General features: G+C 43.6%; 1 protein-coding gene and 1 non-coding gene across 3 annotated transcripts in view; one reads left to right on the top strand and one right to left on the bottom strand.

Moving 5' to 3' along the window:
• PITPNM3 (PITPNM family member 3) overlaps window positions 1–25,844 on the bottom strand; it is a 904,027-nt gene that overhangs the window by 337,836 nt on the left and 540,347 nt on the right. The gene's annotated exons all lie outside the window — the stretch shown is intronic.
• LOC143986236 (U6 spliceosomal RNA) lies at window positions 19,292–19,398 on the top strand. Its single transcript, XR_013276450.1, has one exon. It is a non-coding gene; the product is annotated as a U6 spliceosomal RNA (small nuclear RNA).

The following is a 25,844-nucleotide window of genomic DNA, read 5'->3' as shown; positions in this document are numbered from 1 at the left end:
CATAGGTTGGGGGGGGGGGGGGGGCTTGTATCTGCATTTGATGGCACAGTGAGGCTGCAAATGATGAGGTTTTTTTTCAGAATGTTTCAGTTTGTTTTAGGTGCATTTTAAATGATAGAGATATGATATCAACCAAATATCCAGAAAAAACACATAAAACAAATGCTATATATCGATCCCCAAGCAAAACATGTCTTAGTACTTGGTGGAGAAATCCTTGTTGGCAAGCACAGAGGTAAGAGGTTTTTTGTATTTGATTACCAGGTTTACATAGTTAGTAAGGTTGAATAAAGACACCAGTCCATCCAGTTCAACCTGAGTGAGTGTCTACAAGGTCCCCATTCATATACTAGGGGCCATTTTTGGACAGAAGCCAAATAACCTACCTGCATGTCTTTGGAGTGTGGGAGGAAGCCGGAGTACCTGGAGCAAAACCACACAGGCACAGGGAGAACATGCAAACTCCAGGCAGGTAGTGTCCTGGTTGGGATTCAAACCAGCGACCCTTTTTACTGCTAGGTGAGAGTGCTAACCACTACGCCACTGTGCTGTCCCGAGATTTGCTCATATCTCAGGAGGAATTTTGGTCCACTCATCTTTACAGATCTTCTCTAAGTCTTTAAGGTCTCTTGGTTTTCTTGGCAACTCGAAGTTTCAGTTCCATTTATACATTTTCTATAGAATTAAGGTCTGGAGACTGACTAGACCACTCCATGACCTTAATGTGCTTCTTCTTGAGCCACTCCTTTGTTGCTTTGGTGGTATATTTTGGGCCATTGTCATGCAAAAAGATCTTAAGTGTTCTGAGAGAAGAAGTTTCTCATGCAAGATTTTACAATACATGGCCCTGTCCATAACATTTCCACCACTCCTTAAAAGTGATTGTAAAGTCTTGTTTTTTTCCCTATAAAAATAAAAAAAACATGTTATACTCACTTGTTCTGTTGTAGTGGATTTGCACAGAGCAGCCTGGATCCTCCTCTTCTCGGGTCTCTCTTCGCTGCTCCTGGCCCTTCCCTCCTGTTGAGTGCCCCCACAGCAAGCAGCTTGTTATGGGGGCATTTGCGTCGAGCTGCAGCTCTGTGTGCCTACTTAGGCACAAAGCTGACTTTGATTGACAGCTGTGGGAGCCAATGGTACCGCTGTTTTGTCTCAACCAATCAGGAGGAGAGTCCCAGATGGCCGAGGGACTCGTGGAAATCATTAGGGGCTCAGGTAAGTATTAGGGGATGCTGGGGAGGCTGCTGCACACAGAAGGCTTGTTAGCTTAATGCATAGAATACATTAAGCTAAAAAAAAAAAACCTTCTGTCTTTACAACTCCATGTATACAAATATTGACTTTTACGCAAGTTATTACATTCTTATGCAACCCTCTTTGCCAAACAACTCTCATCTTGTGAAATAATATTGATGTAGCACCCCACCAGAACCCAGCCAATAGAGAAATGAGACATAACGATTTTACTAAAGGTGGTGCCTACCACAAACCGATATTGGGACCATTGGGGTTGATTTACTAAAGGCAAATAGACTGTGCAGTTTGCAAAGTGCAATAGCGCCAGAGCTTAGTAAATGAGGTAAAGCTTCACTTTGCAAAGAATACCCAATCATTTGTAAGGGAAATCAACCTTTTTAGGTCTTGTTTACACTTGCAGTTTGGGGGAGTTAAAAACACGCAGTTGAGCTGTGTTTTTACAGATCGCGCCCCCACAACCACTCTCACTTAGGCTATGTTTCCACTATTGCAGGCTCCAAAGTTGCGTGATTTACAGTGTGACTTTGCAATGCAATTTTTGATGCAATGTCATGCGACTGGTGAGAACCATGGGAGAACAAGTTGCACTGAAGTCGGAACAAAGTAGTACAAAAAACGTTTTGGGAGTTGCTGCGACTTGATTCGCACCAATTAGAGCGAGGACCATTAAAATACATGGATTTTGACTTGATATGCGACTTCACATGTGTCAAGCAGCACAACAACTCAGTAGTGGAAACAGAGCCTTAGCGCCCATTTACACATGTGTTTCCTCACTTTTTCCTAAAACACAGGTAACTGCAATGACACACCGAAAACAATAGTTTTCTGTGTGTCATATTCAGACCAGAATGCAGTGTTTCATTACATTCCCGATCTGTGAGATTTCGTGCAACGTTTGCCTAATATTGAACCACTCTGGATGTCCCTGCACATCACCGCACAGCTGTGCTGCTGTGGAGTAGTATGAATGATGTGTCACTATGCACATAAAGTTCAGTAAAAAAAAAAGGGCAGTTGTGTAATGCAATAAAATACGCATCACACCTCCCTCTGCTGCACAACCCTGCACTTACACCCGCTGTGCAGGCGGCAGTGTTTTGGGATGCGGCCTTGTGTGAATGGCCTTAAGCTGCAAAGGCAGCAGAAGGAAGTGTACACATGCATTTCAGGCAAAATTTACACCCTCCAGCTACATTCGATGGCCAGTACCCACCAAATAATCCTTAGAGCTGAATTTTTACAAACTTGTAACAGGCTGGTTTTGGTCTTTGTCCAAGATTTAACAAATTGATCAGATCGTGATTTGCAAAGGAAAAACAAACAGGCAAACTAACCATTTCTTACTGTAACCCACTGCTCCTTGAGTGGCTCATACGCAATCCTAACCAAAGCTTAGACAAGAGAAACTGTCCTTCAAATAGAGCGTGAAACATATCTGGCTTTGCGTGAAACAGGGGGCTCTGAAGTAAACTGTGAAGTTCACAAATTATGTAATAGAGCTGCTCTTGTTGAACAAATACCTTAGGGGAACAAGATAAATGCCTGAAGAGAACATGAATTGCTGAATAACACTGAAAAGTTATTTAAGTCACTTTTTTTTTGCAACACAGAGATGAATACATTTGTAAATGGAAATGCTGCTGGCTCTTTCTCAGCATTTACCCTTTAGTTAGGTCGGTGCTAGAGTGAGGATTTTCTGGCAGAGTAGATACATTTAGGCAGGCTTAGCTGGTTGCTAGGCCTGTTTGTTTTCATTCTGGGCTTGGAGTGGCTCAGGGTAGTCACTAGTGACTCACAGGCAGCATCACTGACACATCCCTCTTCCTTGTAGAGCTTGCTAGAAAGATCTGGAAGGAGAGGAGAGGTGGAGCTACCTCGGGTGTTTTAGGGAGCTCTGACCAATCCTCATTCTGGATTAGCAGGGGGCAGGCCTCCTAAAATACCTGGGGTCAGCCCAGCTGGGGAGGAGTTGTCGGGTAGAAGAGCTGGAGTAAGAGAGTGTGGAGGCTGTCTGGGCCCATGGGGAGCACCCTGGGCTGGGGCTCGGGTCCATCCAAGAGGAGTGAAAAGATCCTGGAAGAAGAGGAACATGAGAGAGCAAGTAGAGGACAGCAGGAGAGAACACTTCTAAGATTCTCCAGGGAGGACTACTGGTTGCCGCCAGGAGGCCTGGTAAATGAGCACAGTCGGGAGGACTGGGGAGGCACGCCTGAGAGAACTGGGAGTTTGCAGTTTGAGATGGGGCTGGCTGGCAAGACCTGAAGAGGGCTATCTGCGAGTGGTAGCTGAATAGAGGATAGCTAGCACCTGGACTATTTCTACACGACAGGGGCCCGAGTTCTCTGCCCACAAAAGGTAGTTCACTGAGGCCTGACTGAAGCAGTGTCAAGCCTACCCACGTGGTGCTTGCTAGTCCAGAGGAGTAACAGTCTGCAGCAAGTGAAGCGCTGGAGGACAAACAGTGTGCAGCAAGTTTTTCTGCTGGAGTGTATATACTAGAGTTTATATAGATATCCCAATCAAGTTTGCACTGAATATTTCTGGGCATCCCATAATTCTCAATGTCCCATCCAAGTTTAATGCCCTCAGATAAAAAAATTTAAAAAACAAAGCTATGGACTGTTCTATGTCTCTGAGTGACTGAGAAATCGATGTCTGGCTGGGCAGGGTGACAGGTGAACCACTACATTAAGCAACCCCTACGGACATGGCCACAAATGTATCCATAGGATTTCTGAGATAATAATTATCCATTATCCATTATCCATCCATTATCCATTCAGAAAGTTGGTGGGTTAGGAAATAATTGCTCATTGTAGTGCAATCTTCCTATGAGCTATAAATAAAGCTCTATAGAAGGTAGGTCTATAGAAGAGGGATCAATATGGCCTATTAGTCCCCAATAAACCATTTAAGGTACCTACCACCTCAGACTCCTCACATAAGATGGATAAGGGATCCTGAAGAATGACCATACCTATTACAATACGGGTTATCTCTCACCCCAATTGTATTCAAAAGTTTGGGAGCTCTATGTAAAATATATATCTGAGTCAGTCTATGAGAGGAAGAGAGAGAAACCCTTTGCACTGGTTGTAAGATATCCTCCCAAATGTCATCTGGAATACTGCTTATATCCCTCTCCCATTGTGCTCTGCAAGTTAATGGGAATTTCAATAAGAAGTGGTCTAATACTGCCACATACATGACAAAAATCAAACCCCTCGTATATGATGCCTATACGATATGAATGTGAGTGAATGAGACAAAAGACAATTTAGGGTATTTCCTCTCATTTCTCCATATGACCAAAAAAAAACCAGAAAATGACAAGATAGAAATTACTCTAGAAACCTAGGTTCACACTGGGAACTACATGTTAATCGCACAGGAATCACACCACATTCCTGTGAAAATCTCATGTGAGTCTGTGTAGTGCAATTTGATTTGATATTGGATACCTCAAATTGTACTGCATCTGGTGCCAAAAGGGTGCAGGCAGCTTTTATTTAATTTGCTTGGGATTGCACATACTTATTTAAACCCATGCGATTCAGTTTAGGCAGTTGCAACCTGCTTTTGGGGTGTCATTAACCTTACATTGACACCGGCAGCAGTTGTGCATAAAAAGTAAAATTATGCATTTGGGGCTAAAATGTGTAGTCAGTAACACTCTGCAATATTCTCTAGGTCTAGTGCCCATGTGAACATGACAGTAAAGATAATTACAAACTTAAGCCCACCTACAACGTTTTCTTAACTTTTGACCACGATGGTTTTAAAAAACATAGGAACACTTACTGTAAACCATGTTTTTGATGTTCATATCTTAAACAAAATATATTGTTATTCTTGTTATATGTAATATATGTCACGTTATATTGTGGATTTCCTTCATTCGTAATTAAAAATATGCCTGCAACAAACAATATAGGAGGGAGTTTTAATAACGGAGAAAGTGTTATTGTACATCATAAACGAAATACCAAAGTCAATCTGCCGCTTCTAAATGGGGATTAGTTGTGTGATTTGGGCAAAATGACCCATTTACTCTGGTGGGAATCGCCAAATGCATTCTGTTTTAACCTACTTCTTGCTTCAAAGGATACCAAGATTAAGGAGATACAGTGCATATTTGGTGGACCTAACTTAGGATTCACCACCTGTGGGAAAGGGTCTATATAATGATTAACCTAATTCTGCTGATCAACTTTTATAAGGATCCTTAGAAGGCTCTCCTTCACAAACCTAATGATAACATCCCGCAATATAGTTGAACACTTATAACGCATATATTTATAGCCACCAAACTATTGCCTGGGCATGTAAATCCTCATCCCCTTATTTCCAAAAGTGCCATGCCACTTTCATTAACGGGAAATTAACTGCCTTATTCAATTAAATTTTTCTCTTGATTTGGTAGCCATGGCTTAATTATTCCCCTCCTTCACAGCAGATCTCCCACCACCTTCATCTTTGAGAACCTGAAGCATACCCCACACCCTTAGTTAAACCTGAGTAGCTTTTCTATTAACAGGTTTCCATATGCCATTCTCAGCAGCATCTGGGAATCCTCCTTCCTTTTTCGTCTCTTCCTTATGCTTTTTCCCTTCTCTCCCTCCACCCTTATTTCTTTTTCTGGCCTGCAACTCTCTTTCCCATTTGGTATGGAATCATGGTGGAGTGTAGAGGAAGTGCATTCATTCCGATATATACAGAAAATGAAATTCCCAACAAACAAACCAAGGATGTTCTATGATACAAAACCAGCATTAATTCTCATATATATCCATGCATAAATGCAAATGGCATAAATTTAACAGACGTAACTAACCAGACTGTGTTGGATGTTAGCTACGAAGGATAAAAACAACAATGTGGGAGTTTCTGACACCCATGAATGGAGAGGGCCAAAGTGATCAGACCGACTTAATGCTGTTTTTGTATCATAGAACAGTGGTTTCTCAACCCTGTCCTCAAGTACCTCCAACAGTCAATGTTTTGAGAATTTCTCTTAGGCCGCGTACACACGGGCGGACTGTTCGCCCAACTTTGTCCGTCAAACAGTTTCGGCAAACAGTCCGCTCAAAATTAGCATGGACGGACATGGCCACACACGACGAACGAACAGTTTGCTGAAACCGTGCGCGATGACGTGAACGGCACGTACGACGGGACGAAAAATACGACGTCCTATACACTGCATTATAACTTTCGGCGTGAAAATCCTTTTTGAGCATGCGCGCAACTTTGTTTGACGAACAAGCCTACACACGAGCGGACTGTTCGCTGAAACAAGGTTTCAGCGGACAGTTTTACGGAATTTCCGAAAAACCTTGTTCGTCAAACTGTCCGCTGAAACTGTCCGCTGAAAGCCCACACACGAGCGGACTGTCCGCCCAAACACTGTTCAGCGGACAAAGTTGGGCGAACAGTCCGCGCGTGTGTACGCGGCCTTAGATAAAATAGCTGTCCAAAATACAAAGCCATTGACTGATTAAAAGCACTTGTGCAAGATAAAGGAAAACCTGCAAACATGGCCTGTTGGGGGTACTTGAGGAGTGTGTTTGAGAACCACTGTCATAGAACACCTTGGTACCTATACACAAGCATCCCCAAAGAAGAACAAAAATCCCTATTTTCGAAAAGGTGTCAGATGCCTTTCTGCAGCTTGTTTGATGTGGTCAAGGTTTCTCTCCACTACCATTTCTGTGTTGTCTATTGATAACTCCATTAACCGCCATTATTTTATACAGTATGTCACAAAAGTGAGCACACCCCTCACATTTTTGTAAATATTTTATTAGATCTTTTCATGTGACAACACTGTAGAAATGACACTTTGCTGCAATGTAAAGTATTGAGTGTACAGCTTGTATAACAGTGTAAATTTGCCGTCCCCTCAAAATAACTCACACAGCCATTAATGTGTAAACCACTGGCAACAAAAGTGAGTACACCCTTAAGTGAAAATGTCCAAACTGGGCCCAAAGGTTGCCACTTCACTTCCACTCCTCCATGATGACATCACAGAGCTGGCGGATATTAGAGACCTTGCACTCCTCCACTTTCTGTTTGATGATACCCCGCAGATGCTCAATAGGGTTTCGGTCTGGAGACATGCCTTGCCAGTCCATCACCTTTACCTTCAGCTTCTTTAGCAAGGCAGTGGTCATCTTGGAGGTGTGTTTTTTGGTCGTCATCATGTTGGAATATTGCCCAGTGGCCCAGTCCATGAAGGGAGGGGATCATGCTCTGCTTCAATTGATTGTAAGGGTTTGTTTAAAAAAAAAAAAAACATATCATATTTATCTCCACTGTGCAGCTTGTTTTGCACAGAGTGGCCCCAAACCTGCTCTTCTTGGGTCCTTCAGCAGCTCTCGTGGCTCTTCTCCACATCAGATAACCCCCTGGGAGGAGCGCTCTCCCAGGGGGTTACCTTGCAGGTGAGCTCCTGAGTCCAGCATTCAGTGTCCATAGAGGCCGAATGAAGGACTCAGCCCGTGTCATTGGATTTGATTGACAGCAGCGGAAGCCAATGACAGAGAGACAGCGCGTCCCCGTAGGTTAAGTTCTAGGGCTCAGGTAAGTCAAACGGGGGGCAGGAGGGCCAGTCACTGCAAGGTGTTTTTTCACCTTAATGCATAGGATGCATTAAGGTGAAAAAACACGTAGGTTGACAACCCCTTTCAGTATATCACAGTACAGTTGGCATTCATGATTCCCTCAATGAACTGTAGCTCGCAAGTGCCAGCAGCACTCATGCTGCCCCAGACCATGACACTCCCACCACCATGCTTGACTCTAGGCAAGACACACTTGTCTTTGTACTCCTCACCTGGTTGCTGTCACACACGCTTGACACCATCTGAATCAAATAATTTTATCTTGGTCTCATCAGACCATAGGACATGATTCCAGTAATCCATGTCCTTAGTCTGCTTGTCTTCAGAAAACTTTCTTGTGCATCATCTTTAGGAGAGGCATCCTTCAGGGACGACAGCCATGCAGACCAATTTTATGCAGTGTGCGGCATATGATCTGAGCACTGACAGACTGACCCTCCCCACCCCTTCAACCTCTGCAGCAATGCTGGCAGCACTCATACGTCTATTTCCCAAAGACAACCTCTGGATATGACACTGAGCATGTGCACTCAACTTCTTTGGTCAACCATGGAGAGGCCTGTTCTGAGTGAAACCTGTCCTGTTAAACCGCTGTATGGTCTTGGCCATCGTGCTACAGCTCAGTTTCAGAGTCTTGGCAATCTTCTTATAGGGTCTTGGCCATCTTTATGTAGAGCAGCAATTCTTTTTTTCAGATCCTCAGGGAGTTCTTTGCCATGAGATGCCATGTTGAACCTCCAGTGACCAGTATGAGAAAGTGAGAGCGATAACACAAAATTTAACACACCTGCGCCCCATTTACACCTGAGACCTTGTATCACTAACGAGTCACATGACAACGGGGAGGGAAATGGCTAATGGACCCAATTTAGACAATTTCACTTAGGGGTGTACTCACTTTTGTTGCAAGCGGTTTAGACATTAATGGCTGCGTGTTGATTAATTTTGAGGGGACAACAAATTTATACAAGCTGTACACTCACTACATTACATTGCAGCAAAGTGTCATTTCTTCAATGTTGTCACATGAAAAGAAAGAAAAAATATTTACAAAAATGTGAGAGGTTTACTCTCTGAGATACTGTATGTCCATTTTATATATCTAGTTTGTTGTGGTTCTGTAATGAAAGTTATATTTTTTGTATAATCACGTTTTGAGGTTCATGTTGTCTTTTTTGCCAATAATAGTCCCTTGGGATTGTTTGGAGGGCGTTTTCTTTCCCTCTTTCCCCCTTTTATTCGCAAGCTTACAGTCTCCGTGTTTCAAAATTATGCCGGTAGAGTCCCCCTTTCTATTTTCTGATTTATGTTTCTGCTACTACTTAGTGGCTTACCCTTTGTGTCTTTTTCTTAACGGATTATCCTCATGCTTTTGTAAGCATAGCTGTTTCATCTGTGCTTTCTGATGTAGCGATTGTCCATTGTAAATTTTATGATCTTTTGATGTCCAGGAGCGTTGTGATCTAATGTTATATGATTCACGTGCCTTATACTGTATCTCTATGTTTTAAATAAAATCTTTTGACAAAAGAAACACTGCAGAATGTTTCTCCATGTTACTTATGTTTTACTATGCCACAAAGCATGATCATAGCTAATGGACAAGCAGTTTATTTTGAACATCCTGTGCTGACATTTCTGTGCCCAGGTCCATTATAGAATGATTACCTGATATAACACCTAAAAGACAGCAGAGCTGTTCATTTTTAAAATGTCCTCTTCCTTGTCAAATGGCCTTAAAAGAAGGAAGACAGCAAACTTCATCTATAAATACCCAGGAGCAAGATCCTGCAAAGCATGGGTCTGTTTTCAGAAGAAATCTGATAATTCATTTTTAAAGGACACTATTTTTCATGGTAGAGGACGATAAATGTCACAGAAAAGAGCTCTTCCTGAATGTATCTTTTTAAAACACAGAACTGCCTACAAAGAAGAAAAACTATTCTAGCACATTTTGAAAGCTTTGAAGTTTGCTAACAAGAATATAAAAGTAAAACATTAATAAAATGCCTAACAAATTGGATTACCAACATTTTTTCACTTATCAAAAATTAAAGCACCTACCTTTCTATCATTGAGCTTTTTGGTACAGACTCTGAGAGAAGGATAAAAATCTAAGCTACATATCCATTACTCTACTTCGGGAGGGGGTCATAGGGAAGGGGGATCCCCCCCCTTCACTTGATTCCCTTTTTGCCTTCCTCCTCCCACCCCCCCCCCCCTTCTTTTCTTCCTTTTTTTTTTTTGTCTCTCTCTCTCTCTGTCTCTATATCTCACTTTCCCCCACCCTCTTCTCTCCTTCCCCCCTGCTCCATCCCCCCATCCCAGTCCGCTGCCAGACCACCCCAAAGCAGACGTTCATGCATGCGATCTCTCGTGAATACCACACGCCTCCAACTACATGTAACCTTCCCCATTCTAGGTAGACCCCTCTAGGGGTCTCCCTAGCGATGTCCCATAACACGCGCTGGCCCCTTGTCCCCGCGAAGATTGACCCACCACACATTACTATTGGCCCCTTGACCCTCCCTCTCATTGGCCCTCCTGTAAACATTGGGGCAATTCATCATAGAGTAATACGATTTGGGCCACGCCTGATGGTTTGCAATCCGCCTGTACACCGGACATGCACCTAACTGGCTTCTTTTTACACGCAGATCTGGTCCTGTACATTTTGTGATGTTCCCGTGTTATGAATATTCTATCACTCTGCAACTATGCCGATTTTGTATTCTACCTGTTGTTGGAAATACTTGTTCGTCTGTATTTTTGAACTTTTTTCAAAATAAAAATATGTTTCAAAAAAAAAAAAAATTAAAGCACTTGAATAAGTGTAAAACAATGGGGGTTATTTACGAAAGGCAAATCCACTTTGCACTACAAGTGCACTTTGAAGTGCAGACGCTGTAGACCTGAGGGGGACATGCAAGGAAAATAAAATACAGCATTTTAGCTTGTACATGATTGGATGATAAAATCAGCAGAGCTTCCCCTCATTTCAGATCTTCCCCTCAGATCTACAGCGACTGCACTTCCAAGTGCACTTGTAATGCAAAGTGGATTGAATAACCTCCAATATGTTGTTAAAAGTTTATTTAGGCAAAATAAGCATTACATATCAGTAAAACTGTGCCTATATAGCATGAAGCCAGTCCTCTTTATAAGGCCGCTCTAATGAGATTAGTTTGAATGGACAAAAATAAAAAAATTCCAAGTTTCTAACCCTTTCCTAGTCTATACAATGCTTTAATAAATTCTGTTGATGGGTTTTAAAGAACGAGTGTACCTACTGTGTGGGGCAGTGTTTATTCCTGGCATCTGATGGCAGGAATGGAAGATCCCAACTTGGAATGGAAAGCGTAGTTGTGTGGGGGGAGATTGCTATGCATCTGGAGGCCTGTCTTTTTGTAAACTACATAAGAAGGTATACATGCCTACACATAGACTAGAGAAAGACGAAACATCGGTAGTAGATACCACGTGTAAACCGGGTAGTGGGTACAGCGTAATTTAGAGCTAGCAAATCAGTAGCTTGGCACACTAGATGGATCTTGGAGATTTGTTTACCACTAATGGTGGTATTACAATAAATACTTAAAGTGTTTATTAAACCTCCCTGGCAATATGATTATGTCTGATTTTTGATGCTGAATGCGGTGCATTGTTTTGCATGGAAATTTGGCAATTTATATTGTAGGCCTTTAATTCTTATGCCACGTACACACGACCGGACTTTCCATCAGAATAAACTCTGACAGTCTTTCCAACTGAGTTTCCGATGGAGTTCAGACCGAACGGACTTGCCTACACATGATCACACCAAAATCCGTTCGTTTCGGGACTAGAAAAGGAAGTTCAATAGCCAGTAGCCAATATCTGCCCTTGTGTAATATTTGGTCCGTGGGACTAGCATACAGACAAACGGTTTTCCCGATAGGAATTGATTCAGTCGGAAAGATTTAAAGCATGTTCTAGGTCCGTCAGACTTTTTGAAAAAGTCTGCTGAAGCCCACACACGATCGGAATATCCAATGAAATGATTCCGTCTGACCTTTTCTGCCAGAAAGTCCGGTCGTGTGTACACGGCATCGGGAATAACTCACTTAAATCTGTTCAAACAAGAGTCTACTAGACATCCGGGGTATGATAACATTTTAAAAACTAAATCATAAATTATAATATAATAATCAACTATAAATAATTATAACAAAAAATAATATAATAATAATAAAATGTATTCAATAATGTAATCAAATCAAAAACACAGAAATTTCCTCAGTTGCAGAATTGTAACTGTCATCACTTTTAGTGATTGATGACGGATTTCCCCACAAATCTCTATCTCTCAATTCTGCGAGTGATTCTAATTTATTATCACTGTTTTCTAGCTGATCTAAAACCACTTTTGACATAAATGGACACTTTTTGGTTGCTATGGACACTCTCAAGTTTCCAGGCAGAAAGAACAGTATAAAACTGCATGCAGGACACTGTACAAAGCATTAGTGACAAAAGGGATGAGAAATAATTTGATATGGTTATGCAATCTGTAAGATTACAATGTACTGTATGGATTATGTGTTTTTCACTTTTTGAATTTATTGCCAGGCTCCATCCCCGTGTGTGGCAACACTTGCAGGGAACAGAGCCCCACACAGTGATAGATCGAGCGGAGTACACAGCCTGCAGACACAGCGGGAGGACATTGCAGGATCCTGGGGACAAGGTAAGTAATTTTGCCTGGATCTTGCGATGCGATCCTAAGGCCGCGTACACACGGGCGGATTGTCTGTCCAACTTAGTCCGCTGAACCGTGTTTCAGCGGACAATCCGCTCGTGTGTGGGCTTCAGCGGACTTTTTCAGCGGACTGTCTGACGAACAAAGTCTTACGGAATTTTCCGAAATTTTGTCCGTTCAAACTTGGTTTTGTCCGTCCAAACTTGGTTTCAGCGGACAGTCCGCTCGTGTGTAGGCAAGTTGGACGAACTAAGTATGGCGCATGCTCAGAAAGGATTTACACGGCCGAAGGTTGCATTGCAGTGTATAGGACGTCGTTTTTCTAGTCCCGTCGTACGTGCTGTACACGTCATCGCGCACGCTTTCAGCGGACTGTCTGCTCATCGTGTGTGGTCAAGTCCGTTCATGCAAATTTTGAACGGACTGTCTGTCGGATTGTCTGACGAACTTAGTTGGGCAGACAATCCGCCCGTGTGTACGCGGCCTAAATGTGGCTCGGGGTTACCGCTTTTGGTAATAAAAATTCACCCCGAGACACATTCAGAATTACCGCCAGCGAGGTTAACCCAAAAAACAAAAATGTAATATATAATATGCAGCATGACAATTCTTAACCACTACAATACAGGGCATTTTCGCCCCCTTCCTTCCCAGCCCAATTTTCAGCTTTCAGCTCTCTCGCACTTTCAATGACAATTCCGCAGTCATGCTACACTGTACCCAAATGAAATTGTTATCATTTTGTTCGCACAAATAGAGCTTTATTTTGGTGGTATTTATTCACGACTCAGTTTTTTATTTTTTGCGATATAAGAGCAAAAAAAGTGGAAATTTGGAAAAAAAACTATATTTTTTTTAAAGCGCCCCAAAGATGCTGCTTGCAGGACTTTTTTTTTTATGTCACGCAAGCGCATGGTTCCAGTGTGAAAGCGCTCAGGCTTTCACACTGGAGTGACAAGAGAGGCGCTTTACATGCGCTTCTTTTAGCGCTGATGTCTGTAAAGCGCCTCAGTGTAAAAGTAGCCTTATAGATTTTTCTGTGAAGTCTTGTGCCAAGTATGCCTACATTTTGGCCTTGTCTAAAAGCTGGAAGAGTGTTATAAGAACTTTGCACTGACTTGAAGTCCTAGTAAAAGGCATTCTGAAGCTGCACATCGCCTTAATGGGATCTGGTAGCAAATTATTGTTGAATGTTTACAAGTTCATGATAATCATATTATGACAAAGCAGTCAGAGAGTATACGGGGCTTTGTAATAAGACCACCCAAAACCTGCTCATATTATGTCTCTTTCTTACTACAAAGCCACATAGAGGAAGAGGGGTGCTTCCCTCCTTTGGTTCGGTCCACTGTATGTATTTTCGAAAAAGTAGATCAAATGATATACTGTTCAAAGCTTGGTATAATGACCCATTGACTAGCAAAGACAGTGGAGAACCAGCTCAGCAACATCATCTGCTAACTGCAAGTATGAAATATGAACTATTAATGCAAACACACACACTTCCACCATTTGTTGTAAAATGCAAGAAACCAACCATAAAATACATACCAGGTGGTATAAAATTCCAAGGACATTAGGGGTTGTGGCCTACAAAGCTCCTACCTTAAAAGAGTTGTAAAGGCAGAAGGTTTTTTTTAACTTAATGCATTTTATGCATTAAGATAACAAGCCTTCTGTGTGCAGCAGCCCCCTCAGCCCCCCTGATACTAACCTGAGGTCCCTCTCTGTCCAGCGATGTCCAAGAGTGTCTCAGCCATTCCAGATTCTCCTTCCTGATTGGCTGAGACACAGCAGCGGTGCCATTGGCTTCCGCTGCTGGCGATCGGCTAGCCAATCAGGGGAGAGAGGCGGTGGGGCTGGGTCAGGGCTTTGTGTCTGAATGAACACAGGGAACTGTGACTTGGTTCAGGTGCCCCCATAGAAAGCTGCTTGCTGTGGGGCACTGAACAGGAGAGAGGGACCAGGAGCACCGTAGAGGGACCCGAGAAGAGGAGGATCTGGGCTGTCCTGTGAAAATTCACTGCAACAGAGTATAACATGTTTGTTATTTTTTTAGGAAAAAAACAAGACTTTATAATCACTTTACACTGTGATGGAAATGTCTCAAAATCAAACCTTTTTGGGTCAAGATTTGTAACTTGATGGTGGATGTCTTCTGAGCAGCTGCCAGATGACCACATTCTCTAACTACTTTAGGCCACGCCAGTCTCTGCTAAAGCTTAAAAAAAAGTATGCTACCTCACCTACTCAATGCTGCAAAAGATTGATCCTCCTATATTGGAAATAGTCACAAACTCCCTCAAGTAGTGATTGGATTGCTAGAATAGATTTTTATTATGGAGGCTGAAAAATAGATACACCTCTTATCTTATATAATTTGGATACCTGTCAACCTGGAGGAGGGCTAGAACAGGTAGTGCAGTGTTTTGCATAGAATTCATTAAAGTGATTGCTTTCTATTTTTTTTAAAATAACAAACATATCATACTGACCTCCACTGTGCAACTCATTTTGCACAGAGTGGCCCCGAACATCCACTTCTGGGATCCCCCGGGGGCTCTCACGGCTCCTCCCCGCATCAGACAACCCCATAGGAGAAGCACTCTCCCGAGGTGGTTACCTTGTGGGCGCGCTCCCGAGTCCAGCATTTGCAACCATAGACACAGAAATGACGGCCTCGGGCCCCATTGACAACAGCGGGAGCCAATGGCTGCACCGCTATCAATCTATCCAATCATGAGGCGGGCCCCGTGGAGAGAGGGACAGCATGTCCCTGCTGAGGAGATGAAGGGGCTCAAGTAAGTAAAACGGGGATGGCGGTGAATGCCAGGTGTTTTGTTCACCTTAATGCATAAGATGCATTAAGGCGAAAAAAATACAAGGGTTTAAGGTAAAAAATAAATGTTTTACCTTTAGAACCACTTTAAATCCTTTCTATCATCAGATGCAATGACTTTAGTAAGTGTTACAGTGATTAGAGGAAAATTCTGCAGGTAAAATGAATGTTCACATTGATAACGTTGATAGCAGTGTGTAGGTTTAGAAGCTAAGGTCTTTACATAGTTACATAGTTAGTAAGGTTGAATAAAGACACCAGTCCATCCAGTTCAACCTGAGTGAGTGTGGGTGAATGTTTACAATTGTTCTTATCCCTGTATGTTGTGTCTCATTAAGATGTTCATCTGATATATTATTATTTATTTAAGGTGCCCATATAGCGGCATCAATTTACACAGCGCTCCACACATACATCAAACACTCACATCGGTCCCGACCCTCAAGGAGCCCACAATCCAAGGTCTCTAACTCACATTCATATACTAGGGCCAATTTTGGACAGAAGCCAATTAACCTACCAGCATGTCTTTGGAGTTAAACCTCTTTTTCTACACCCCCCTGTATTTTAATCATGCTAATTATACACCTTGCCAATATATGTGTGGGATATCCTGGGTATGTTAGAATCTGCTGTGTGTTACCTTCATAAACAAAATGATTCTGCTGCCTGACAGTTCTAAGACTTTCTTTTTATAGAGTCACAATAGGCTGGCGCATAAGACTGGACACTTCATTCCTGCTGCTGATGACCTTTTGTACGCTCCGATACAAAGCATCACAGAATTATTTTCCGCTGCTTGCCTTCCTGCTGGTTGTCAGAATATCTTTTCCCTTGGAACAGATACCATTTTAATGTAGTACAATTAAAATAAAATGCTCAAAAAAATTTCAGAGGGAGGATTTTTTTTTTCTTTTTTTTTTTTCAGTTTTGAAGAACTGTGAGGGCAGTCTCAGGAATTAGCATTCAAAAAGCGAGTCAGCTGCCATAATACCTAACACAGCTATCTCTGTGCCGACCCCTTCTTCAGCTTATCAAGAGCTGCACACTCCGGTTTAGCCTGTGTCAATCCTGTCAAGTAAACTGCTATTAGCCAGGCATATCTCTTATCGCTCACATGTGACAGGCTCCTTTATCAAAAGTTTTGTTTTTTTCAGGCAAGCTTTGGGGAGGGGGGGGGGGGGGAATGTATGTATTTCCTTGTGCTAAATCGATGATTTGATATTTTTATGCATATTTGAATTTTACTGGTGATTATTATTTGTGTACTGGCAAAGAGGGGAACAGGCTCATTTACAAAAGCAACCAAATCCCTTCATCGGAACCATGAAACTTGATTTGCTTATATGGGTACCAGCAAAGCTTTTTGCCCCAGTTTTTTTCTTTTTTTTTTACATTTTAACGGATCACTTCCTTCTATGGCAGTGAAGGCGAACCTTGGCACCCCAGATGTTTTGGAACTACATTTCCCATGATGCTGAACTACACTGCAGAGTGCATGAGCATCATGGGAAATGTAGTTCCAAAACATCTGGAGTGCCAAGGTTCGCCATCACTGTTCTATGGTATACAATATATAGTTGGTATATAAGGCTCTATTCAATTTGCATTTCTCTTTGCATTCTGCACATTCAGTAGGCAATTGTTAAAGTGGTTGTATACCCGCACAGATTTTTTTCTTTTTTTCAAACAAAAGAACCTGCAAGGCAAAGGCATAATGAGCTAGTATTCAGCGCATACTAGCTTATTATGAAATACTCACCTTAGAACGAGGTGTCGACATCTGATCCTGGTCCACGCCGAGGGAGCTGATGTGTTCCTTCTGCCTTTCTTCTGGGTATCGTGGCTCTGTGAGTGGCTCAAGCCGTGGTTACGTCACTCCCGCGCAAGCGCGTGGGAGTCTTCCTCCCGTCAAGGTCCAGCAGCATCTGCTGGACCTTCAGCCAGGCCTTCACAGCGCATGCGCTGCTGATGTCAGCAGCAACATGCAAAGTAAATATCTCCTAAACCATACAGGTTTGGGGGATATTAATTTTACCTACAGGTAAGCCTTATTCTAGGCTTACCTGTAGGTAAAAAAAAAGGGTATACAACAGCTTTAAAGTGGTTGTAAACCCTTACAACACACTTTGACCTACAGGTAAGCCTAGATTAAGGCTTACCTGTAGGTCCAAGAAATATCTCCTAAACCTACACGGTTTAGGAGATATTTGCCGAAAGACAGGCACCGCTGTCTACGGCGCATGCGCCGTAGACAGCGGCGCATAGGCGCACTGAGCGCGGCACCGTCAACGACGAAGATGCCACGCGTGGCGGCTCCCGTGCGCATGCACGGGAGTGACGTCATCGCGGCTTCGCCGAATGACAGCGGCGGAGCAGTGAGACCCACCGAGAAGATGGATGCGCCGGACTACAGGGGACAACGGTGACTTCGCTGGCTCCTGTGTCAGGTAAGTGAAACATAATGGATTACTAGTAATCCATTATGCTTTGCCTTTGCAGGAAATGAAAGAGGAAGTAAACTCATCAGGGTTTACTTCCTCTTTAAGAAAACATTTTAAATTTAGTAAGCCATAAAACAGTGTTTTCCTTCCTTTATACTTCAAGTGCACAGTTTATTAACCTTATAAGTCTGCATGAATATATTCCCCAATATACAGTAGGGTTGATTTACAGAAAATAGCCTGTTTACTTTGCAAGGGAAATCATGCTGTGCAAGGGATCTAGACTCATAACTTAGTGAATGTGTTGTAAACATCAGCATTGTACTATAAATAAATAAAACAAATAGTTACTTTTGACAATCTCCTTTCATGTTGTGAGTTCTGCCAGTCTGCTGACCATCTCTTTCCACAACTTCAAGGAATCCCTGCATGCTTTTCAACTTCTGCTGTTTACTTTCCGTTTATATGGACTACATATCCCATGGTACCTTGCTGCCTGCAAGGTATGATTCCTTTACTTACTCCACCTCCTGAAACTCCTCCTCTCGGCACCTCTATAGTTCAGAAGGCAGGCTCTTTGAAATGTGTGACACTTACAGAACATAGCAAATACGTGACACAGAATGAAAGAAGGAAATATGTGGGGATCTTCACAGGGTAAGTCTACAAACTTCAAGATCATTCGGAATAATAGGTATAGAGTAGAAATAATTGAAATTCAATGTGGAAATAAATATATGACTATATGTTTTGATTATAGATATGTTTAACATGAAAGAACATCTGGCCCAAAGATCACTTTAAGTTCTCTCCCCTCTTACCCAAATGGCTAATTTATGTTGATCAAACAAGGCTCAGTTTTTTTTCATTCAGCCCAGCCGGATGAGCAAAAAAAACTCAATCGATATTCCCATCCATACAATCAAGAGGGACCCAACACCCCCGCCGCCAGAATACACTGATCAACGCTGTAGCCAATTGGCTGCCTGTGCTAATCGAATGCTGGTTTTCCAGTAGGACCATTTAATAGAAGCCGGACTGACAGTTGGCTTCTGTTGAACAGAGAGGGCTACATTCAGATCAAAGTTCCACCAGTTCCTGCTAAACCGGCCAAATTTTGATCAATGTATTGGCCAGCTGTACTTTTACTCTTCCAAGGCAATTCATTTTCCCAAGCCAATACTGTTTTTTATATTTGGTTGTATTCCAAACAGCAAAAACTCTGTTTAAATACATAATCTAGTAAATACATAATCCTTGTTGCACATATAGATACAAGATATTGTGAAGTGTGATCATTTTTACTCCTTTGCACCAAACCGTGGCTATATCTCAGTAATACGCTTTGATAAAAGCCAAGTAATTTGTAAACTTTACATTATATGTGCTCGCTTCGGCAGCACATATACTAAAATTGGAGCGATACAGAGAAGATTAGCATGGCCCCTGCGCAAGGATGACACGCAAATTCGTGAAGCGTTCCATATTTACATTTCACATACCAACATTTTACTAACTCAAGTGAGCATTACAAAAAATAAATTTTCTTTATTTTCAGTACCCCTGTATAAACAGAGTCCAATGTGGCTTCTCTGTTTTTAAATTCTTAGGCAGTTCAAACCAAGTGGTAATTATTGCCTTCCTGTTTGATACAAAAGCTGAGCAAAAACCTTGGGGACACTAATGCCCCGTACACACGAGCGGACTTTTCAACATCCAAAGTCCGAAGGACCGAGTCCGTCAGACTATCCGATCGTGTGTGGGCTGCAACGGACTTTTGATTCGCCAAAGTCTGACGGACTTTAGAAATGAAGCATGCTTCAAATTTTCCCGAAGGAACTCCGCCGGACCCGGTCCCCTTCGAAAACTCCGCTCGTGTGTATGCTACTCCGACGGACTAAAACCGACGCTAGGGCAGCTATTGGCTACTAGCTATGAACTTCCTTATTCGAGTCGGGTCGTACGTCATCACGTTCGAATCCGTCGGAGTTTAGTGTGATCGTGTGTGGTCAAGTCCGTTCGGCCGAAAAGTCTGTCAGAACTCCGTCGGAACTCCGGCGGAACTCCGGCGGAACTCCTTTGGAAGTCTGTCGGACATAAGGCCTCTCGTGTGTACGGGGCATAAGAAAATTTTAGTTACAGAAATATCTCTGACTCCCAGGCAGCACACATTAATGGAATATCTGTAGTGGCAGTGTGGAAGAAAGAAATAGCAAGTTTAACCACCTCAGTACAGTGCAATTACACCCCCTTCCTGACCAGACCAATTTTCAGCTTTCAGCGCTCTCACAGTTTGAATGACAATTACTCAGTCATCCAACACTGTATCCATATGAAACTTGCGTCCTTTTTGCCACACAAATAGAGCTTTCTTTTAGTGGTATTTAATCACTAGTGGGTTTTTTATTTTTTGTGCTATAAATAAAATAAAACGTAAATTTTGTGAAAAAAATGCATTTTTCTTCGTTTCTGTCATAAATTTTTGCTAATTAGTAATTTTTCTTCATAAATTTTGGCCAAAATTTATACTGCTACATATCTTTGGTAAAAATAACCCACATTAGTATATATTATTTGGTCTTTGTGAAAGTTATAGAGTCTACAATCTATGGTGCCAATCACTGAAAATTGATCACTTCTGATCAGGCCTTCAGTACATCAGGTGTATCTCATTTCTTGAGACACTAACAAGTCAGGAAAGTACAAATACCCCCCAAATGACCCCTTTTTACAAAGTAGACATCCCAAGGTATTAAGTAAGTAGCATGGTGAGTTTTTTTAAGTTGTCATTTTTTCCCACAATTCTTTGCAAAATGAAGATTTTTTATTTTTTTTTATTTTTTTTACTAAATTGTCATATTATCAGGTTATTTCTCACACACAGCATATGTATACAACAAATTACACCCCAAAATACATTCTGCTACTCTTCCCGAGTACGGCGATACCACATGTGTGAGACTTTTACACAGCCTGGCCACATACAGAGCACCAACATTGATGTAGTACCTTCAGACGTTCTACGAGCAAAAATCACGCATCTCGTTTCTCAACCACCTATTACACTTTTGAAGGCCCTGGAGTACCAGGACAATGGAATTTCCCATAAAATTACCCCATTTTGGAAAGCAAACACCCCAACGTATAATCTGTGAGGCATAATGAGTCTTTTGAACGGTTCATTTTTTTCCAGAAGTTTTTGGAATATGTGGAAAAAAATTAAAACGCATTTTTTTTACACAAAATTGTCAATTTATAAGATATTTCTAACACATAGCATGTATATAGCAAAAATGACACCCCGAAATACATTCTGCTACTCTTCCCGAGTACGGTGATACCACATGTGTGAGACTTTTACACAGCCTGGCCACATACAGAGCACCAACATTGATGTAGTACCTTCAGACGTTCTACGAGCAAAAATTACGCATCTCGTTTCTCAACCACCTATTACACTTTTGAAGGCCCTGGAGTACCAGGACAATGGAATTTCCCATAAAATGACCCCATTTTGGAAAGCAAACACCCCAACGTATAATCTGTGAGGCATAATGAGTCTTTTGAACGGTTCATTTTTTTCCAGAAGTTTTTGGAATATGTGGAAAAAAATTAAAACACATTTTTTTTTTACACAAAATTGTCAATTTATAAGATATTTCTAACACATAGCATGTAATAGCAAAAATTACACCCCAAAATACATTCTGCTACTCCTCCCGAGTATGGCGATACCACATGTGTAGGACTTTTACACAGCCTGGCCACATAGAGAGGCCGAACATTGAAGTAGTACGTTCAGGCGTTCTAGGAGCATAAATGACACATCTCATTTCATTCCTACCCATCACACTTTTGAAGGTCCTGGACCACCAGGACAGTGAAATTACCCACAAAATGACCCCATTTTGGAAAGCAAACACCCCAACGTATATTCTATGAGACATGGGCTGCAAATAGGTACTCGGGTACTCTGATGGGCTGGAGATAGGTACTCGGGTACTCTGATGGCCTGGTGACAGGTACTCGGGTACTTTGATGGCCTGGTGACAGGTACTCGGGTACTTTGATGGCCTGGTGACAGGTACTCGGGTACTCTGATGGCCTGGTGACAGGTACTCGGGTACTCTGATGGCCTGGTGACAAGTACTCGGGTACACTGATGGCCTGGTGACAGGTACTCGGGTACACTGATGGCCTGGTGACAGGTACTCGGGTACACTGATGGCCTGGTGACAGGTACTCGGGTACTCTGATGGCCTGGTGATAGGTACTCGGGTACTCTGATGGCCTGGTGACAGGTACTCGGGTACTCTGATGGCCTGGTGACGGGTACTCGGGTACTCTGATGGCCTGGTGACAAGTACTCTGATGCTTTGGTGACTGGTATTTGGGTACTCTGAAGGGCGGTGACAGGTACTCATATGGACTGTGACAGGTACTCGGGTACTCAGATGAACTGTGACAGGTACTCGGGTACTCAGATGGACTGTGACAGGTACTCGGTACTCTAATGGACTGTGACAGGTACTCGGTACTCTAATGGACTGTGACAGGTACTCGGTACTCTAATGGACTGTGACAGGTACTCGGTACTCTAATGGACTGTGACAGGTACTCGGTACTCTAATGGACTGTGACAGGTACTCGGTACTCTAATGGACTGTGACAGGTACTCGGGTACCCTGATGGGCCGTGACAGGTACTCGGGTAGCCTGATGGGCCATGACAGGTACTCGGGTACCCTGATGGGCCGTGACAGGTACTCGGGTACCCTGATGGGCCGTGACAGGTACTCGGGTACCCTGATGGGCCGTGACAGGTACTCGGGTACTCTGATGGGCCGTGACAGGTACTCGGGTACTCTGATGTGCCGTGACAGGTACTCGGGTACTCTGATGTGCCGTGACAGGTACTTGGGTACTCTGATGGGCCGGGACAGGTACTCTGATGGGCCGGGACAGGTACTCGGGTACTCTGATGGGACAGGTACTCGGGTACTCTGATGGGCCGTGACAGGTACTCGGGTACTCTGATGGGCCGGGACAGGTACTCAGGTACTCTGATGGGCCGGTACAGGTACTCGGGTACTCTGATGGGCTGGGACAGGTACTCGGGTACTCTGATGGGCTGGGACAGGTACTCGGGTACTGAGATGGGCTGGGACAGGTACTCGGGTACTCTGATGGGCTGGGACAGGTACTCGGGTACTCTGATGGGCTGGGACAGGTACTCGGGTACTCTGATGGGCTAGGACAGGTACTCGGGTAACCTGATGGGCCGGGACAGGTACTCGGGTACTCTGATGGGCCGGGACAGGTACTCGGGTACTCTGATGGGCCGGGACAGGTACTCGGGTACTCTGATGGGCTGGGACAGGTACTCGGGTACTCTGATGGGCTGGGACAGGTACTCGGGTACTGAGATGGGCTGGGACAGGTACTCGGGTACTGAGATGGGCTGGGACAGGTACTCGGGTACTCTGATGGGCTGGGACAGGTACTCGGGTACTCTGATGGGCTAGGACAGGTACTCGGGTACTCTGATGGGCTAGGACAGGTACTCGGGTACTCTGATGGGCTAGGACAGGTACTCAAATACTCTGATGGACTGTGACAGGTACTCTGATGGACTGTGATTGACAGGTACTATGAGGGGTGGTGACAGGTCCTCTTTATTGGGGGGGGGCAATCAGTGTGATTGGTGTACACTGTAGGCGGTAACGAGATGTTACCGCAATCTCCTCCTCACACACGATCGGTGTGTGAGGAGGAGAACCCGGTAACATCCCGTTACCGCGGTTTGTTTACATTTTAGTGATCGGCTGTGAAAGGATCACAGCCGATCACGTGGGTAAACAGCCGGCCAATGGCTGTTTACCAGCGTCGGTGACGAGCAGTGTTCCCGGGGAACACGCCGCCACCAACGTGCACGCGCAGCGCGCTCGCGATCGCGCGCATGCGCCGTGCACGTTCGGGGTGTGACCATCTGTGATCGGCCGTGACTTCATCACGGCCGATCACGTGGTAAACAGCCATAACGAATGGCTGTTCACCCCCTTCGGTGGCGAGTGGTGTCTCCGTGACACGCCGCCACCGAAGAAACAGGGATGCGCGTGCACGATCGCGCGCATTCCCTGTTTAAACGGGAGGCCGTCATATGACGGCCTCCCGCCACAATAGGTGCGCCGCCTGGCCGTCAATTGACGGTCGGCGGTCAGCATCTAGTTAAAGAAAACATGGCAGTCTTATACAGTACTTTATTATAGGGCTGCGGAAATTAACGATGAATTCCTAGATTCTTTTGATCGGTACTCACCTCTCCGCCGGCTTCCGGGTCTTCAGGGAGTTCTGTCTGAGACATTGACGTCACAGGACCCCTCCCCCCTTCTCTTCGTTAGCAGGGGAGGATAGCGGTGACGTTGATGTCCGTGATGTCACCGGACTTCTCCCCCCTTCCCCAAGTGCCTCTGTCTGCTAACGAAGGGAAGGGGGGAGGTGTCCGGTGACGTCAATTTCTGTGACGTCACCGGACAGCGATGGTAAATATGGATGTGGTTAACTAGGATCATTCAGTGAGCTAAGTGTAGGCAAATTTTTTGATAACCTCAATTTTTAACATTGTTGTTCTTAGAGGATGACAAGCTGTGATATTTTTTCCACGTGGAATGGTTTCTGCTGTTGCTATGACGGCGGTGCTTGCTTTTGATTGATGCGTGACGTCCTAGCAATGCCCCACTATGTCCGGCTTTGGCCGTTGCCATAACAATGATGCTATTTAACCCCTTCCCGCCGAGCGTACGCAGATCTGCGTACTCGGCTTCCGGGGGGTATACCGGGATGATGCCCGCACCTGCAGGCATCATCCCGGTACCGTTTTTTACAGCGGGCGATTGGCTTTCCAGCCATAACAACCGATGCGGCTGTTACCGGTGCTCCCGCTCGATCGGGAGCACCGATTAGCGATCCGTCGGCTCTGGCTGCTGGGGAGGAACTGGAACGAAGTCGTAATCGGCTTCGTTCCAGTCTCCTCATCGTAAACACGGAAGCGACGTCATGACGTCACTTCCCGTTTACTCGGCTGCCAATGGCGCCGGTTTTAAAAAAATATCCGGTATTCAGAATCGCTGTTTTCGGCGATCTGAATACATTGAAGTGTAAAGGAGGGGTGGGGGGTCTTTTAGACCCCCGATCCCTCCATAAAGAGTACCTGTCACCACCTATTACTGTCACAAGGGATGTTTACATTCCTTGTGACAGCAATAAAAGTGATCAAATTTTTTTTTTTTTTTAAACAATTTAGTCATTTTAAAATAAATAAAATAAATAAAAAAAAAAAAAAAAATTCAAAGCGCCCGCCGTCCCCGCGAGCTCGCGAAGCAAAGAAAACGCATATGGAAGTCGCGCCCGCGTATGTAAACGGTGTTCAAATCACACGTGAGGTATCGCCGCGATCGTCAGAGCGAGAGCAATAATTCTAGCAGTAGACCTCCTCTGTAACGCTAACCTGGTAACCGTAAAAAAATTTTAAAGCGTCGCCTATTGAGATTTTTAGGTACCGTACTTTGTTGTCAATCTACAAGTGCGCGCAATTATAAAGTGTGACATGTTTGGTATCTATTTACTCGGCGTAACATCATCTTTCACATTACGCAAAAAAATTGGGCTAATTTTACTGTTTTGTTTTTTTTTTATTCATGAAAGTGTCCCTTTTCCCAAAAAGTTGCGTTTAAAACACCACTGCGCAAATACCGTGTGACATAAAATATTGCAACAATCGCCGTTTTATTCTCTAGAGCCTCTGCTAAAAAAATATATATAATGTTTGGGGGTTCCAAGTAATTTTCTAGCAAAAAATATGGATTTTAACTTGTAAACACCAAATTCCAAAAATAGGCTTAGTCATGAAAGGGTTAAATAGACTGTAGAGTGATGCCT

The sequence above is a fragment of the Lithobates pipiens genome, unplaced genomic scaffold (genome assembly GCF_037356315.1).
Source record: "Lithobates pipiens isolate NorthernLeopardFrog02 unplaced genomic scaffold, aLitPip1_a1.2 Scaffold_16, whole genome shotgun sequence".
NCBI lineage: Eukaryota > Metazoa > Chordata > Amphibia > Anura > Ranidae > Lithobates > Lithobates pipiens.
Note: the sequence above shows the minus strand (reverse complement) of the source record. Positions and strands in the feature narration are given on the sequence as shown.